Source organism: Pan paniscus, chromosome 3, assembly GCF_029289425.2.
Source record: "Pan paniscus chromosome 3, NHGRI_mPanPan1-v2.0_pri, whole genome shotgun sequence".
NCBI lineage: Eukaryota > Metazoa > Chordata > Mammalia > Primates > Hominidae > Pan > Pan paniscus.
The window spans coordinates 218,591-236,368 of NC_073252.2; the positions used below are offsets into that span (position 1 = coordinate 218,591).

The 17,778-nt window shown below is 36.0% G+C and overlaps 1 long non-coding RNA gene across 1 annotated transcript; it reads right to left on the bottom strand.

Moving 5' to 3' along the window:
- Positions 1 to 1,072: 1,072 nt before the first annotated feature.
- Positions 1,073 to 17,464, bottom strand: LOC134730196 (uncharacterized). The gene is made up of 3 exons (XR_010111863.1): positions 16,136 to 17,464; positions 10,066 to 10,212; positions 1,073 to 1,379 (listed from the first exon to the last, which is right to left on the bottom strand). It is a non-coding gene; the product is annotated as an uncharacterized LOC134730196 (long non-coding RNA).
- Between the last annotated feature and the right edge of the window lie 314 nt (positions 17,465 to 17,778).

The following is a 17,778-nucleotide window of genomic DNA, read 5'->3' on the forward strand; positions in this document are numbered from 1 at the left end:
ATCTATCTTTCTCTTTTTCTGTCTATCTTATAGGATTTACTTAAAATAAAGAGGTGGGAATGGGTAAAAGGCATTTGGATAAAATGGAAATGGAGACCAGGCATTTGCTTTAATTCTTATTCTCACAAAGAAATGGGAAGAAAAAAAAACAAAAGAATGGAAAAGAAAGTATCTTTAGGACTTTAAAAGAAAGTATCTATGGACACCACTATTAAGAACTCAGGGCACTCCCACTTAGACTTATACCAAACTGAAAGTATAATTAGGTTTATACCTCGGAATAATATGTCATTTATCACCAGGAATGCCCAAGTAAACTACTCTAACACTACACTTACAGGCAATGAATTTACTGTGTGGCACTATTGATCTCTTCTTTATTTTCTGATAAGCAAAGACGAAAAAATTAGCTGAAATCCTAAGGGCCGAGAGGCATGTTGGAGCTCTCAAAAGGACTGAAAATAAGACAAGCTGAATACAGACCTCTGATTTAGGTGCTACTTTTATGGAAAGCAAAGGAATTATGTTTACTGAATTAACATTATATTTGGTACATATATACCAATGTTTGGTACAAACATTGTTTACCTACTATGTACCAAATATTTTGCCAGGTGCTTTATTTAATCACATTTTAATCCTTGACATTATTCCATATAATCGTGTATGCTTCCAATGTAAACGCTGACATTTAATCCATACAATCATGTATGTTTCTGGTGTAGACACTGAGTCTCAAAAGGAATATACAATTTGTCTGAGCCACAGTTAGAAAGTGGCAAAAGAGACTTGAACCAAGTCTAACTAGTCCATCCTCTCTAATATGCTGCTGAAATAAAATGGGTATTTCACTCCTTAGTTTGTGTTTGTCTGGCACCAGAGGACTCATTTAAAAAACTCAAATTTCAGTAAATACAATCATTTCCATTTGTCTTTCTTTCAACAAACACTTATTTAACTGACTTTATTTTTCTCAATGTACATTGTTGGCCAAAAATTTTGGCAACGCGTATCCACAGCTTTAGATTATTGAAATGACTGTGTGAAAAGAATATAAAATAACAGAAAGCTTTAATAGCCCTCAAAAGAATGGTGCCAGTTATGTGTTACAAATGGTCTTCTAGAAGGACATAGCATTTTGTGTTGAAATAGCGCATGTAAATCTCTTAATTCATTATTAAAGTGCTAGTAAAACATGGCGGGCATTTACTAGCAGAGTAACCCAAGCTCAGCGATTTACAACCACAGAATGGCCAGTGGAAATTCAGAACAGTTGATTACCTGACATGGGGTAGAGGCAGTGAGCAATTTTGTAAGAACAGGACTTCCAAGCTTGGCCACCCCGGGGGAGCGCTGTGCCTCCAAATAAATAAACGATCCTGCAAAAACAAAGGGAAAGTCATACGGATGCAAGTTCTCTTACACACTTAGCTGTTCTTTGCTCCACAATCTTATCCTTGCACATGCTAAACTATCAATTAGATAAAGAAAAGTACATTTTTTACATATTTACTATTATGGTTTGTAGATAACAAATAGCATTTATACCGGTATAACATTAAATACCTAAAATAACATTTAATCAATTAAAACAAGCTCTTCATCCAAATCACCTAAACAAACATTTCTGTTGGCTTCATTTATGTCATAGAGTTTGACATCAAATTAAATGAAGCTTCTAAGCTGACAATTAGATATTCAACACGCCCTTATGAAATACCCACAAGAGCTTTATTTTTTAGTTTCTTCACAAAGTACCGAAGGATATGAGCTTATGGAATGAATTTTAGTTTCTCCCGGGTCTTATGTGTTTGACATTGTTGTCTGTGCTAGAGGGGATCAAAGCTTAATTAAAGATCTAATCTGAACATTAACAAAATCACCACTTTTAGATTTTAACTACGACGGATGTGCTCATGGCAAATGTGCAGGGGATAACATCTCTCAGCAGCTTAAAAGATCACAGGTTCAGAGCTGCTGTCTGGGGTAGTTTCATTGAATATTGAAGACTTACAAGGAAGGCTATACCCAACAATGTCAAGGTCTGATACTGCCCTTTGATAATCACAGTGATAGGCAATTTGGAAAACCAACTATTTTCATTGCAAAATACCGTATTCAGAGAGTGATTTTCCTAGATACAAGTCAATGCCAACTGCACACAAAGGAAAGGATTTAGAATTAGAATGTATTATTTTATAGACTCCATCACATGTTTAACCAAACAACCAAGGATGTGAGTCAGCAGTGTCATCTTTGAGTGGGAAAAATAGAACCCAGTTTATATTGTTTTTAAATCTCAAAACCTACTTGGAAAGATAAAGTTTACTGTCCCCAAATACCAAATTACAGGTAATGGAAACAGTGCATGCAAGCAAGTTCATTAAATTCTCTATGCTTCACCTAAAAAGGAAAAGAATGGGAAAAGTTGATTTTGAAAAATTCTTCCACCTAAAAATGCTCAGGTTTAGGTAAAATTCAAATGAATATTTTTTAAAAGATGATCAAAATTCTAAAAACAAATGAACCGATATTCAAAGACCTTACTCCTCCAGTCATTCAAAAGAATATACACAATTTCAAACAAGCTGGTTAATGAAGGTGAGAACATGTACACATTAAGACGCCAAAATCTAAATGAAGCAAAAGGCCTGACTAAATCGTTTAAACAACAAAAGTAACTGAAAAAGTAATGAAAAGAAAATCTAGAGAGAAATGTATGGTCCCACATCTGAGTTAAATTTAATTTTCTTTTCTTTTTTTTTTTTTTCCTGAGACAGGGTCTGGCTCTGTCACCTAGGCTAGAGTGCAGTAGCATGATGTGGCTCACTGCTGCCTGGAACTCCTGGGTTCAAACAATCCTCCAGCTTCAGCCTCCCACTGGGTGTACAGGAGCACACTACCACATATATTTTAAATTTTTTTGTAGGGGCAGAGTCTCAAACTCCTGGCCTCAAGCAATCCTCCTGCCTTGGGCCTTCAAAGTGCTGGGATTTCAGGCATGAGCCACTGCATCTGGCTCCCTATTTAATTTTTAAAAAACAAATATTTGCAACATTATTCGAGAAACCTCAGATCTTAGAAAAATATGGAGAGCTCCCTGATTCATATTAGGTTGCCAGAATATCTTTAATTTTTAATAAAATGGATGAAAATAGAACAAAATTTAAAACTCTAGAGAGCAATCTCACTTGTGAGCATAGGAACAAATATTCTAATTAAAATGATGTCGAATAAATTTGAAATTGTTATCCAAAAATAGTGTGTCTTGATTAATCTGAGCCTTCCAAGAATGTAGGTTTGGTTTAATTTAGGAGCTCGGTCTCCATATTCAGTTACAACAACAAATGAAAGTGTCAAGTTATAGAATCCTATCTAAATGTTGAAAAGACTATGAAAAACCAGTGAACAATTTCAAGTCACAAATCTTAATAAAATAAAAGGAAATAATTAAATAAAGACTAGTGAACAACCTCAAAATAAATAGCATTCTAAATGGCAAATGATAAAACAATATTAATTAAAATGGGAAATGACATATTTCTGTCACAACTATCAATTAGAGATAATATTAGGCAATATTTATAATCTTAGACTAATATTATCTTAAAGGTCTGGTGAGTGTAGAAGTTAAGGAAATAAAATATCTAGTAGACATTATAGAAAAAGAGAAGTAAATTTCCCATGTTTTACCAATAATATAATTGTAAAAATAGAAAGCCAAAGTATTCCATTTTTTATAATTATAGTATCAATTAGAAAATTTGGTAAGCTAAATGGAAACAGATATATTACACAATTACTTATCTTATCTTAGCAGTAAGTTTCCAGATACATAAACAGCAAGAAATGTCCAACTCCTGATAGCAAAATTAATTTTTTTAATGTAGGAATAAATTTAACAGAAAAGGGACACGATTTATATGAAGAACATTATAAACTTTGTGAAAGACTGCAAACTCTCTGGTTAGATGAAAAGAGATAACATGTTTCTAGATGGAAAGATAATAGAATTAAAATATGAAGTTACTGACCATTGATTTGGAAGCTAAATGCTAGCCTATGATAATTTTAACCAAATATTTATAAAGTTGACAATATTGTGTTAAAATTAATATGTGCAGGTAAGGGGTATAGAGAGTCTAAACTCTGACCACAGGCCCAGGGACTTCTAGGAACACGTCCCTTGATTTATCTTCCTATCAGCCTGCTCTAAACAATGAGCTAAGTTAGAGAAATGTGGAATTTACCAGTTTTATTCCTGGTCATGGCAAGTTTACTTCTGGTAATCAGAATTGTTTATTGTAAAACTCTTACACACCCACATACTCCAGAGTGGCTATGTGACCAGCACAATATAAAAATTAAAGGACAGAGAGAATAGTCTCCCTGGGTTAAAGTGTTCACATCTGGCTCGACCTCACCTTCTGCAAAACAAGTACCTTGTTAATGCACTGGCCTAGAAGTAACACCTTACATGTCTTAAGAAAGTTAGAGGCCAGTCTCTATAACTTTCACAAATGCAAAAGTTATAAACAAGCATTACCATATAGAATAAAGAAATGAATAATAAATAAAATTACTCCAATTAGGTTTGGTTCAGGAGTGCAAGAGGGGTTTAATATTTAAAAAATCAATTTACCTTATAGACAAAAAAGATAATCTGACAATCATATCATAATAGATGCTGAAAAATACTGAAAACTTTTAACATACATTCAATTTCTTAATTTTTTTAAAAAGCACACTCTTGAATAGAAGGGAACATTTTTATCTGATAAAGAATACAATTTTTGAGTAAGCATGGCACTTAAGGTTCAACTATTGACAGATTTTCCTCTGAGAGAGAAATAAGACAAGTCTAGCAGCTACCACCAGTTCTATTCAACATATTCTAGAAATTCTGTCCAGTACATAAAACAACAAAAGGAAGATAGAACTGTTAATATTTAGAAAAAAGGAAATAAAATTGCCATTATTTGCAGACAAAATAATTGTGATCCTAGAAAATAAAATATATATATGTATAAGTTCCTAGCTATGATAAATAAAATTAGCAAGGCCACTGGATACAAGGTCAATATTTTCTATAAAAATGCATTTCTATATGTCAGCAATAATCAAAATCAGAAGTTCTTTAAAAGTAACACAAAAACCTAGGAAAATACTAGCAAAAGATTTTCAAAATCTCTACCCCGAAAGCTGTAAAATATTACTTAGTAAAATTAAAGAACCCAAATAAATTGAGACATTGGAAACATTTGAAAAAAATATTTTTCAGTGAAATGCAAATAAATATTACATATGAGAAATCATTGTACACCCATTAATTGGAAATTTTTATAGAGAATTATAATGCCTCTTGCTGGTAGGAAAATAGGAAAAAGTAGCCCCATTTTGTCACTAAAAATTGAAGTACTAAAGTTTTAGGGTAAATGAATCTATAAATGTTTATTGAAAATATAAATACATATCTTGCTTAAAAAATATAGAAGTCTCACTCCTAGTCATTATCTATTGCATAAAATCGAAAGTATCCTACAGGAGGAAATGTGTACAAGAATAAATTTGAAACATCGTCATGATATTGATGCCACTGGATAGGGGAATAGCTAGATACATTATGGTATATCCAAATCAAATAAATTTAGCTAAATAAACAAACATGAATCCAGTATCACAGACTGGATTTTATCTTCTGTCTTAAACGAGCAAAAGAAAAATATTAGAAAAAAAGCATATTTAGCATGGACTGTCAAATATAGGACAATGGGAATGTAAGATAGTGATAGATCACAGGATAGTGATCTCTGAGAGAGGGGAAACAAATGAGTTAAGTCCTGTAATTCCCACAGCTTACTGCCTAGACAGAGTTTCCAGGTGCCTGTGCAGAGGGGAAACACAGGAGTGTGGTAGTCTCCTCAAGTTGAAACAGATAGAGTCGGTGCTTTGGGGAGACCCACATGGGTAGAATTCATAAGACAGAGTGCCAGCTGCCCCTTTCAGGTACTGGAGCTTTGAAAAGACAGCAAGCTCCCGAGATCTGCAGACAGTCCCCCCTAAATTGCCATGTAAGGACCGATCGTGTGCATGGATTGGAGAAAACTACCTGAGTCTGGGGGTGAAAACACCTGAAATGAATAGCTGGAACATTTCCCGAAGGTCACAGAAAGTCAGGAATGGTAGAGTTCTCTCACCAACCAGAGTGCAAAAAAAACAAAAACAAAAACAAAAACAGACATAGGCATTGGATAGAGAACTCAAACCAAATAAACACTTATGTCCAGACAAAAACACGTATGCAAATTTAATGGTGTTTTTACTCATATTTGACAATATTTGGAAACAATCTAAGTGTCCTTCAGCTGGTTAGTGGATAAATGAAGTGTGGCTCATCCACACAATGGACCCAACTATTCAGCAGTGAAAAAGGAAGGAATTGTGGCTGAAGCCAGCGACATGGATGAGTCTCAAGTCCTTTATGCTAATTGAAAGAAGGCAGAATCAAAATGCTGCATATGATATGATTCCATTTTCAAGACATTCTGGAACAGGCATACACTAGGGCTAGAAATCAGATCATTGGTGTCAGTGGTGGGAGGTGGGAGAATTATTGAGTACATAATGTCACAGAACAATGTGTTGGGCAGGAATAGAATTGTTTTATATCTTCATTTTTGTGATGGTTACACAATTGTGTATGTATGTCAGAACTCAGTGAACTGTACACTAAAATGGTTGAATTTTACATTTAACCAATACTTTATCATAAAAAATGAAAAAAATAGATAGTATTTGATGACTTGGAGCAACTGCCATAAGCTATCTTTAGTAAGAAGATAGGGACAATAGTTACAAGATAATATATTTCTTAAAAAACAAACAATCACAGAAACACATATAATTTTGAATATGTATGTATCTACTATATATATCTGTGTGTGACTATATGAACATAGATAAAAGTGGAACATAATTAACATGAGTTGCCTATTTCGATGGAAATTTAACAGAGTAGGAATAGGAAGGTAGAAACGAAGCAAAAAAGGCAGGAAGGAAATTCGAGGCTTAATTACACACATACACACAAAAACTACATAATATCAACATATCCAGCCTGGTCAACACGGTGAAACCTCTGGCTCTACTAAAAATACAAAAACAAAAAACCAGCTGGGTGTGGTGGTGTGCACCTGTAGTCCCAGCTACTTGGGAGGAAAAGGCAGGAGAATTGCTTGAACCTGGGAGGTGGAGTTTGCAGTGAGCATGGATCACACCACTGCACTCCAGCCTGAGCAACTAAGTGAGACTCTGTCTCAGCTAGTTAGATAGATAGATAAATAGATAGATAGATAGACAGATAGACAGATTTTAAAGCTGCAATCTATATGTTTAAGGCTGTAAGAACAAAATGAACTAGAACTCCACTTTCTTAGATATCGGAACTATTAGGCTGCCTCTGAATCTACCAGAAATTTCCATTTCACTTTCCTTTCCCTTCCTGGTCCTTTTTCATTTTTTTTAATTCTCCTCCTCACTTGCAATTTAAAACCACTACTGATTCTCTTTAAGGTTTGATCATGGCAATCATGGGTAAAGAGATGTTGACTCCGTGATCCAGATATATATATTTTTTTTAAATTGGCCCTTTCTAAAATGAGAAAGACTGCGTTTTTGTCCCTCACACTCTGGGTGAGACCAGCTGCCCCTAGTTTTATCAGTCATATTGTTATCTTTCACTATTCTTCAACTCACCGGAAAAGAATGGGTCTTTCAACATCTAACACAGGGGCTCTATTAGAATCTTTTTAATGCAAATCATAGTTATGTAGTAATTATAAGATGGCAAAAGACTAAAGGTGAATTACAAACATATTTTCTAATTGTCTTATCTGGTGTTTTTCCTAGTCTTCTTATTAGCATGGATAACAAATATCTATTAATGTTTATGGAGCTCTTACTACATGGAAAAACCTTCACAGGTGTTATTTCATTTAATCCTCATGACAACTCCACAGGGAAGCTACTTTTCTTTTCTCTATTTTCTATCTAATAAAACTGAAGCACCCTAATATTTAGACATGGGTGCAGTGTCAACATCGTGTCGGAACCCTGGGCAGCCCGTGCTCTTCCCTAACTGGTTATGGTATGCTCACATCAGACCACCATGACACACTGCCCGCACAGCTTCCCTTTGAGAATCACTGCCTTGGCTTAGGCCTTCATCATCTCTCACTGATATTTCTTCAGCACATCCATGTTTTTTTGACTCCAGCCTTTCACCCTCTCCATTCTCCTCATCTCAGACAGAACAGCCCTTTAGAGCAAATTTGATTGGTCACATGCTTTAACATGACTACCTGGGTCACCATCATCCTGCAGACACATTTCCAATTCCTCAGCACTCTCTAGAGTCCCCTTCCTTCCTCTCCTGTTTCATCAGTTCTCTTCTCCCTGTCCAATCACACACGTCTTTCATCCCTAACTACTCCCATCTTTCTGCCTTCTTTGGGGATTCTTCCCTCCAATTAGGACATGATCCCTCCCACCTCTCTTTGGTTCCATCTTCTCTCAGTAATTCCTTACTTCTGGCTTCCTGACTACTTTTCATTTCCCTTCATGCTCAGTTCAGGAGTCATCTCCTTCAACAAGGCATCTCGAATCCATCTGAATCACCTTCCATCCCTCTTAAAGCATCCTTCATAACCGATTGCAATTCCTTGCTTATCTACTTAAGCTACCAGACTGAGACCACCTCAAAGGCAGGGATCGTGGCATCCATCTTTGTGCATCCAGGTATCATCTATGCTATGAATTTAATAATTGGCTTGAACAGAGAAAAAGAAGTAAAATATTATATGAGTTTAGAGAAAATGTGTTGTTAATACATAGTTCCAATGATTTATAGTCCCCTTTCTATTTTAAACTTTAAACTTAACTTTGTCTGCTACAAAATGTTAAAGAAATGAGTCATGGCACAAAAGCAAAAATTAAGAACTTACCACATTGTTAAACAATTAACTAGGTTTATGGCTGTAGCCAACAGATGGATGGTTGAATTTTCCCACCCCATCCCCTAGCACCCTCACCCACTACCACCAACCCCAATTTCCAATGGCTGTAATTAAAAATATGATCAATACTTATTTTTGGTATAATTCTTTGGAAGTCTGAAAGAAGAAACAAATAGGATAATGTTCAATGAGGTTGAAAGATGATCTGTAGTACAAGTACAGTTGTGCTATTGTAAGGTTTGCCAGGTGTGGTGGCTCCCTCTTGTAATCCCAGCACTTTTGGGAGGCTGAGGTGAGAGGATTGCTTGAGGCCAGGAGTTTGAGATCAACCTGGGCAACATGGCGAGACACTCTTTACTTAAAACATATACATTTAAAAAGTAAAGTTAACATGATGCTAACGTATATGGGGAATAACATCCGATGATAAATGTGAACAAAACAAAAGAGAAAAGAGAATAAACCCTTTCTGTTTTATTGGAGTTTCACAGACACTTATTGGAATACCACAGGTAGTTATGGTTCCTCTATTTTAAGATGATATGTAAACACTGGAATGATGGTTAAAAATATATATGTGGAAGAATAAGACTGTTTATTATAAAGAAGCCTGAAGACTGATTAAATTGCATTCAAGTATTTGTAAATTTATTTCACAGAGAGTGCTAAATCTCTGTTCTCAGTTCCCAGAAACAAGATTAGACTATTTTTCTTCCTGTTTTGAAAAAATTGGATTGCTCTAAAAAGAAGGCAAGCCTACTGTACTTGATTCTGGGCAACTTGAGAAAATGATCAGAAAACTTTTCCACCTCTTTATGCCTTTAACCCAACTTATAAAAATTGCAACAACAAACATGTTGGTGATTAAAACAATGCTCCTTTCAGGGAACTCAATTACCCGCCAATTATTAACTTGGTCAGGAGGTTTTAAAGCAAGACAAACCAGATTCCATGTATACAGTCTACAGAATAGAAATGAAAATACACAGTATCATCATTCCACAACATGCAAGAAAGAAAACTATTTTTTTTAAAGAGGAAAGTGTCCTACCATGATTTATGTTTGCTGTGTGATCAGCTGCAGGAAAGTGGTGCTCTCCATTATTCAATCCTTTCATCAGCTTCCAGTGTGAATCTTCTGTGAGAAATGGCTCCCAACCGCAGAAACCCGACTCAAAGTCACAGGCGAGATGCTTTGCTGTTACACGTAGAAGAGAAAACAGGTGAGGAGAAATGAAGAGCATGCAGGCAAACACTGCTCTACGCTAGCTAATCATCTTAGGAGGCCTGCAAAATTATTCTGCTTGGTAGTGAATATTCTCTAATGATCGGAATAGCTTTCCTTTATCTAGTCACACACAATATCTCAGGTGCTGTGTGAGGCATGACCCTTCCACATGCTTCCATCTGTAAGTCTCGTACATTTCATTCTGGTTGGCCATCTCCATTTTATTTAATGATGCAAGGTGGAACTCCAAGGCTTTTCAGGGAGTAACTAATTTGCTTGCCTAGTATAAACCTGCTGAGATGGTAGTTTAAATGAAAAAAATCCACTGGGAAGGGGGAAGTTTAAATTAATTCTGGACACACAAATAACTTGAGGTCAACATCTCAGTATGCTTTTTATTATTCTATCCTAACACTTTCTCAAAAAAAAAATACCTAGCCATTTTGGAATTGCAGGTAAATTAGATATTCGGAACTGAGCTGGTGTTATCTTTTGTCTTTTTTTTTTTTTTTTAAGGCAGAGTCTCGCTCTGAGGCCCAGGCTGGAGTGCAGTGGTGCAATCTTGGCTCACTGCAAGCTCCACCTCCCGGGTTCACGCCATTCTCCTGCCTCAGCCTCCCGAGTAGCTGGGACTACAGGCGCCCACCACAACGCCCGGCTAATTTTTTATATTTTTAGTAGAGATGGGGTTTCACTGTGTTAGCAAGGATGGTCTCGATCTCCTGACCTCGTGATCCACCTGCCTCAGCCTCCCAAAATGCTGGGATTACAGGCGTGAGCCACCGCACCTGGCCCAACATTTTTTTTTACATGAAAGACATCTGGAGACAATATCACAGTAAAAATTAATGCATCATACAAGATCCTTGGTTTAAATTTCTTTCATTTGACTATTATACCAACGTCCCTTGTGAAGGTACACAATTCATATTAGCATTTAAAATTGTTTTTAAAGTCCTATAATTTTAAAAACCCCTTTTTCATGGAATTTCCTGAACTATTTTGATTTGAAGATATATCTATCATGCCAACTTTTTTGGAACACAGTGAAGTAGATTCTATATATATATTTCTTTTCCTATATGTGGTATTGAAATTTTATATATAAATACAAATGTGTATTTTATTGTGGTAAAATATACATGACATAAATGTAACATTTTAACAATTTTTAATGTAAGCTTCTATGGTATTAGGTACATTCCCATTGTTGTACAACCATTACCACCATCCAGCTCCAGAACTTTTTCATTCCCAAACTGAATCTCCACCCCCATTAAGCAATACTTTCCATATCCCCTCCCCTCAAACCCTGGCAACCACCATTTTACTATCTGTCTCTATGAGTTTGCCTACTTTAGGTACTTCATATAACTGGGACCAAACAATACGTGTCCTTTTGTCTCTGGCTTATTTCAAGGTTCATCCATGTTGTAGTATGTGTCTGAAAATTAGATCTATTTCATGTATAAACTGTTCAGGGATCCAATGTGTATCTTTGGACATGTTTGGCATGTTGTATTTTAATTATTTTGATAGAGATTTTTAAAACATATTGCATATATATGTATTAATTTTTTAAGCTTTATTGATGTATAAGTGACAAACAAAATTGTAACTAAGGTACGCAATGTAATGTTTTGATATACATATACATAGAGAAAGGATTACCACAGTAAAGCTAATTAGCATCATTTCATCATATAGTTACCTTTTGTGTGTGTGATCAGAACATTTCAGATCTACTCTCAGCAAATTTCAAGTATACAATACAGTGTTATTAACTATAGTCACCAGGCTGTACACTAGACTCCCAGAACTTATTTATCTTGTAAGTGAAAATTTGTATCTTTTGACCAACACCTCCCCATTTCAGCCAGGCCTCAGCCCTGGACAACTGCCATTCTACTCTCTGTTTCTACAAATTCAACTTTTTTAGGTTCCATGTATAAGTGAGATCGTGCTGTATTTGTCTTTCTCTGTCTGGGTTATTTCATTTTGCATAATCCCCTCCAGGCTCATCATTGTCACAAATAGCAAGTTTTTTCTTCATTATTGCTGAATAGTATTTCACTGTGAACACATATACATTTTATACACACACACACACACACACACACACATACATACACACACACACCCCACTTGTTTGATCCATTCTCAGAGACTTCAGTTGTTTTGGCTGGATATTTTGAATAATGCTGCAATGAATATGAGGGTGCAGATATATTTTAATCTTAACTGCCCTCATTTAATACAGGATTATGTTAATAAACATCAAAAATCTATTGTTTGGTTTTAGAGAAATTTTACTCAGAGTTCATCAGTTAAAGTAATATTTTAAGATCATGACAAAGCTTTCTCTTGCATATTTAACCACTACAGCATATGAGCAGACAAGAAAGAATTTCATTGTGCAGCTGGGAAAGTTCTGGATCATGAAAAGTAAAATATTTTATGAATCCTCCAGAAGTTAATCAGCTCTCTGTGAAATAAGAAAGAAAGCTATGTATGGGAAATGAATGGGGAATATTTCATTTAATGAGAATATATTAGATTCTAACAGGATTATATTATAAATATTGTGTTAATATACATTACAAATACACATTATAACTATTTTATTAATATTGATGCTCTTAAGGACTAGCAAAGTAAAGAAAGTTTTTGCTTCTACCCTGAGAGAACTCTGACTTGTTTGCCTTTAGTTTTTATCAATTTTTTTAGATGCCATCTGTTTCTTCCCCTAGCTGTCTTCCTTCCTGAAGCCTCTTTGGTACAGTGGTTCTCAAAGTTTCATATGCAGACAAATCACGTGGGACCTTGTTCCATGTAGCTTTTGGTTGTGTAAGGCTGGGCCAGGGCCTGAGGTTCTGCATTTCCACTAAGTTCCCAGGTAATGCTGATGCTCTGGTCCATGGAGTCTGCTGTTGCAGCAAAACCCACAGGCCATTTTTATTAACTGATTTTGAAAAGCCACCGGTCTGGAGGCTATGTTATGCCATATATTAAAATAATACCTAAAAGTAAGAGCAACTTGATAATGAGAGAAGACCTGAGTGAGTCTGCCTTTGGGGAAAGGCACACTGGCTGTGGAATACCAACTGATAATCCTCACGAGTTCATATTTACTTATTCTCCAGAATTTGGTAAGTATTCCTGGTGCTATTCAAACTGCCTGCACAAGCTATACCCTCCTAGAGATTCATTCTAAAGTGCAATAAAAAAATATATAAAGATATTTTTCTTGTGCTTCATGAACATGGAAGAATCGTTTATGAAAAAAACTTGATATTACAAATTCAAATTTGTAAAACACAAATGTTTTCGTATGTGTAAAATGTTTCAATATGGTTTTAAATTTCAAAGGAAAGCCTCTTTTATTCTGTAAGAATATACATATGCACGTGTCTATATGCAAAAATATATTAAATACTTTAGTGCAGCAAATAGTGTAAATTTATATCAATTCTAATAATCCAAATCTATATAATTTCACAGCATAAATAATTGTATATGTATTTACATGAAACACTCATTTTGGTATCAAAATACATGAATACACATATATACTGTATGCAATATGGCTACATTTTTATGACATATTCCCTATATCAAGTCAATCTCAATCATGCAAACATGACAGGTTTTCTTTGGACAAATGAGGTTACACTATTTAAAAACTTAAAAGACTAATAAGTAACACTGTTTTTGTTGAGAAACACAATTACCCATTCCTGCATTCACCCAAAGAAAATAGCAGAATATGGCATCAAGAGCTACTGAACTGGAAAAATGTCATATACATAATCAATGAAACTTCAATAAATGAGAAAATATGTCGAAAATCAAATGCTAAACAATTTTTTAAAGGTGAACATAAAGTATGATTTACTACGGGGAAAATAATGGAGGGGGAAAAGCTAAGCTTCCAAATATACAAGTGCCCAGGTGCAGTGGCTCATGCCTGTAATCCTGGCACTTTGGGAGGCTGAGGCCGGTGGATCACCTGAGATCAGGAGTTCAAGACCAGCCTGGCCAACATGATGAAACCTGTCACTACTAAAAATACAAAAATTATCTGGGTGTGGTGGCACATGCTTGTAATCCCAGCTACTCTGGAGGCCGAGACAAGAGAATCACTTGAACCCGGGAAGTGGAGGTTGTAGTGAGCCGAGATCATGCCATTGCACTCCAGCCTGGGTGACAGAGCAAGACTCTGTCTCAAAAAAAAAAAAAAAAAAAAATTATATACGTGGAAAGAAAGGAAATATATTTTCCTTCAGTTATTGACATTAAGAATTATAGAAACTGTTAGAAAGAAATATTTCCCCAACAGAAATGAAGCAAATTGTCTGTAAAAAATTTAAATAAAACATAGAAAGAAACTTCACATACATTGGAGTAAATAAATTGCTCTTACATCGCTTGTTTTGAACAAAAGAAGAGAGCAGCCCAAAAGCTCCGTTGAGCTCACACTGGTTAGCCGATTACTTGGTTTAAAGCTAGGAGTCTGAAGTATTAACTGGATTGCTGTTGATGAACATGGCAGAAGGGGATTTTAGCCTTACTTTATCATCTCCTCTCTCCTGTGTCCCTCCGCATTGTTCTTAATAAAATCCAACCTTCCCAAGAGAAACCAATTATACAGAGCTTTTCACTTAAAAGGTGGCATTTATCTTATTACAATATTTTCACCTCTGCTCAACAAAACATCTCACTAAAATAAGACACTGCAGTAAAATTAACGTCAAATTTTTAATATCTTTTAAAAACCACCTGTTTGTGATACAGAAATTGGATTCATATCCTTGGAATTCATGTTTTCTAAAGAGACACAGGGATCTCAGTTGCTAAGTTACCTCATATGAGAATCATCCTGTGGATTGTAAATTAAATTATATTTTTGTTGAACTATGACTATGCTTGAATAGCAATGGGATCTCTTGTCATCACTTCTATCAAAGACTCTTCAGAAAAGGCCTGAAAGAAAGGTGTTGGGGCACTTTGGCCCTCGCAAACACCAGTCATGGCTGAAGTGATTTCTTTTTCTTTTTTTTTTTTTTTTTCAGACGGAGTCTCACACTGTCGCCTGGGCTGGAGTGCAATGGCGTGATCTCAGCTCACGGCAACCTCCACCTCCCATGTTCAGGCAGTTCTCCTACCTCAGCCTCCCAAGTAGCTGTGATTACAGGTGCCCACCACCACGCCTGGCTAATTTTTTGTATTTTTAGTAGAGACGGGGGTTTCACTATGTTGGCTAGGCTGGTCTTGAACTCCTGACCTCGTGATCTGCCTGCCTCGGCCTCCCAGAGTGCTGCGATTACAGGTGTGAGCCATTGCACCCGGTTGGCTGAAGTGTTTTCTAGGCAAGTAAGAGGAGAGCGGCCCTTCCTCCAGGGCAGCCATGATGGCTGAAGTGATTTCTACAATCATGGTAGCTGCCCTGGAGGAAGGGCCACCCTCCTCCTACTCATCCCTCCCAGCTACAGCTTCCAAGATGATTGACTAGAGAGGAAAAAAGCATACACAATAAATGTTAGCAACCCATACTATATGCCTCCAAGGCAAAGGTACAAAAAGTTTCCTTCTACCACCCATCTTCTCTTTAATCAAAGCACACACATTCGCACACCCAGCCAACAATAATCACAACTATTCATTTGTAGAATAAATTGAGAGATGTTGCAGACTTTGCAACAAGCACCAAAACATTAAGTTAAAATAGAGATCCCTGAAGGCATAGTACTAATAGTTTCAGAGCAATAATGCATATTTATCACATTTCATACATATGACTTACCTTTGCCTTGATAGAAACAAAGACTGTTTTAAATCCAACTAACAGTCTTGAATTAGAGCATGTAAACTAGTAAGCCATTCACTCACTTACAGCAAGTTGCTGGGTCTTCATCACTCTCATCGGAGCAGTCCTGCCGAGAGTCACAGACAGATTCTTTGGCGATGCACTGGCCACTAATGCAAGGGAATTCATCTGCAGAGCAAAGCTTTCTGGATTGGGTCTGTCCACAGGCATAGACCCAGAGGTGATCAAGGGCAATAAAACTTCTCTGGCTCAAAAGAGTCCCTTCAAAAATAATCTTTAGGAAGAAAAAGATTAATTTATGAGTTTGCAATCTCCTTAATAAGACAAAAAACTAAAGAAGGTTGATAAAGACAAAGTAGTTATTGAGAAAAAGTGTTTAAAGCAACCAAGGCAATATATAACAAAGTTCCTGTTTGATAAGCTCAACCCATGCTCATACGACTGATGTAACAAACCTGCACGTTGTGCACATGTGCCCTAAAACTTAAAGTATTAAAAAAAAAAAAACTGATGGAAACATTTGCTCCACTAAAGGCTCAGAGAAACCTCCCAGGATCAGGCAAAACACAAGCATCCCACTTAACTATCAAAAATGTCCCTGACTGCAAACTTGTTACTTGGTCATCATCTTTACAGCTCTCTTTCTTTCATTTTCAAGGAAAATAAGAAGTATTGTCATTACTTATAGAACAAGAGCTGTAACTGCATCTGACTTATTTTTTAACTAGTGAAATTAGTATTTGAATACATGAAGAAAAATATCAGGCAAACGGAAACAGACACAATATAGGAATAAAAAAATGTAAGGGAATAAACATAAAACTCTATTCAACTTACATAAAAGAGTAACTTCTTTAATGAGAAAAGAAGTGTCAATTAAAGTAAATAAATTTTGTTGTCACCAATTGAATTGCTAGCTTTTCTGGAGATAAGCAATATTAGCAAATGAAACAACCACACATTGCTGGTCAAGTGTAAGATAATGTCAAAGTATTAGCATTCCTTGAGTTTCTACCAAGAGCAATTATTACTTAACACCAAAAGTGCAGAAGTATAAATAGCTGACTGCATCACAGATAACTAATTATTTGCTGTCCAGAACATTAGCCATGAGCTACAGAGGACTATTTCAATTCAAATTAATGAAAATAAAATAAAATTTAGTTCCCTCAGTCATGGTAGCCAAATTTCAATTGTTCAATAGCCTCATGTGATGAGTGGCTACCATACTGGACATCAGATATAAAGCATTTCCATTAGGCAGAAAGTTCTATTAAACAGCACTAAATGTGGTTAAAATTCCAGCCAGATACTAAGAATTAAAATTGACTTCCTTCAGTTTCATCCAGCTTAAAGTTTCTGAATAGATTTTCTTTTCAAAACACGAGGGATAGGTCAGGTGCAGTGACTCACACCTGTAATCCCAGCACTTTGTGAGGCCAAGGAGGTGGATCACTTGAGGTCAGGAATTCGAGACCAACCTGGCCAATATGATAAAACCCATCTCTACTAAAAATACAAAAAATTAGCTGGGCATGGTGGCACATGCCTGTAGTCCCAGCTGCTTGGGAGGCTAACGCAAGAGAATTGCTAGAGACCAGGAGGTGGAAGCTGCAGTGAGACAAAATCCCATCACTGCACTCCAGCCTGGGTGACAGAGCAAGACTCCATTTCAAACAAACAAAATACGAGGGATATATATTTGTTTG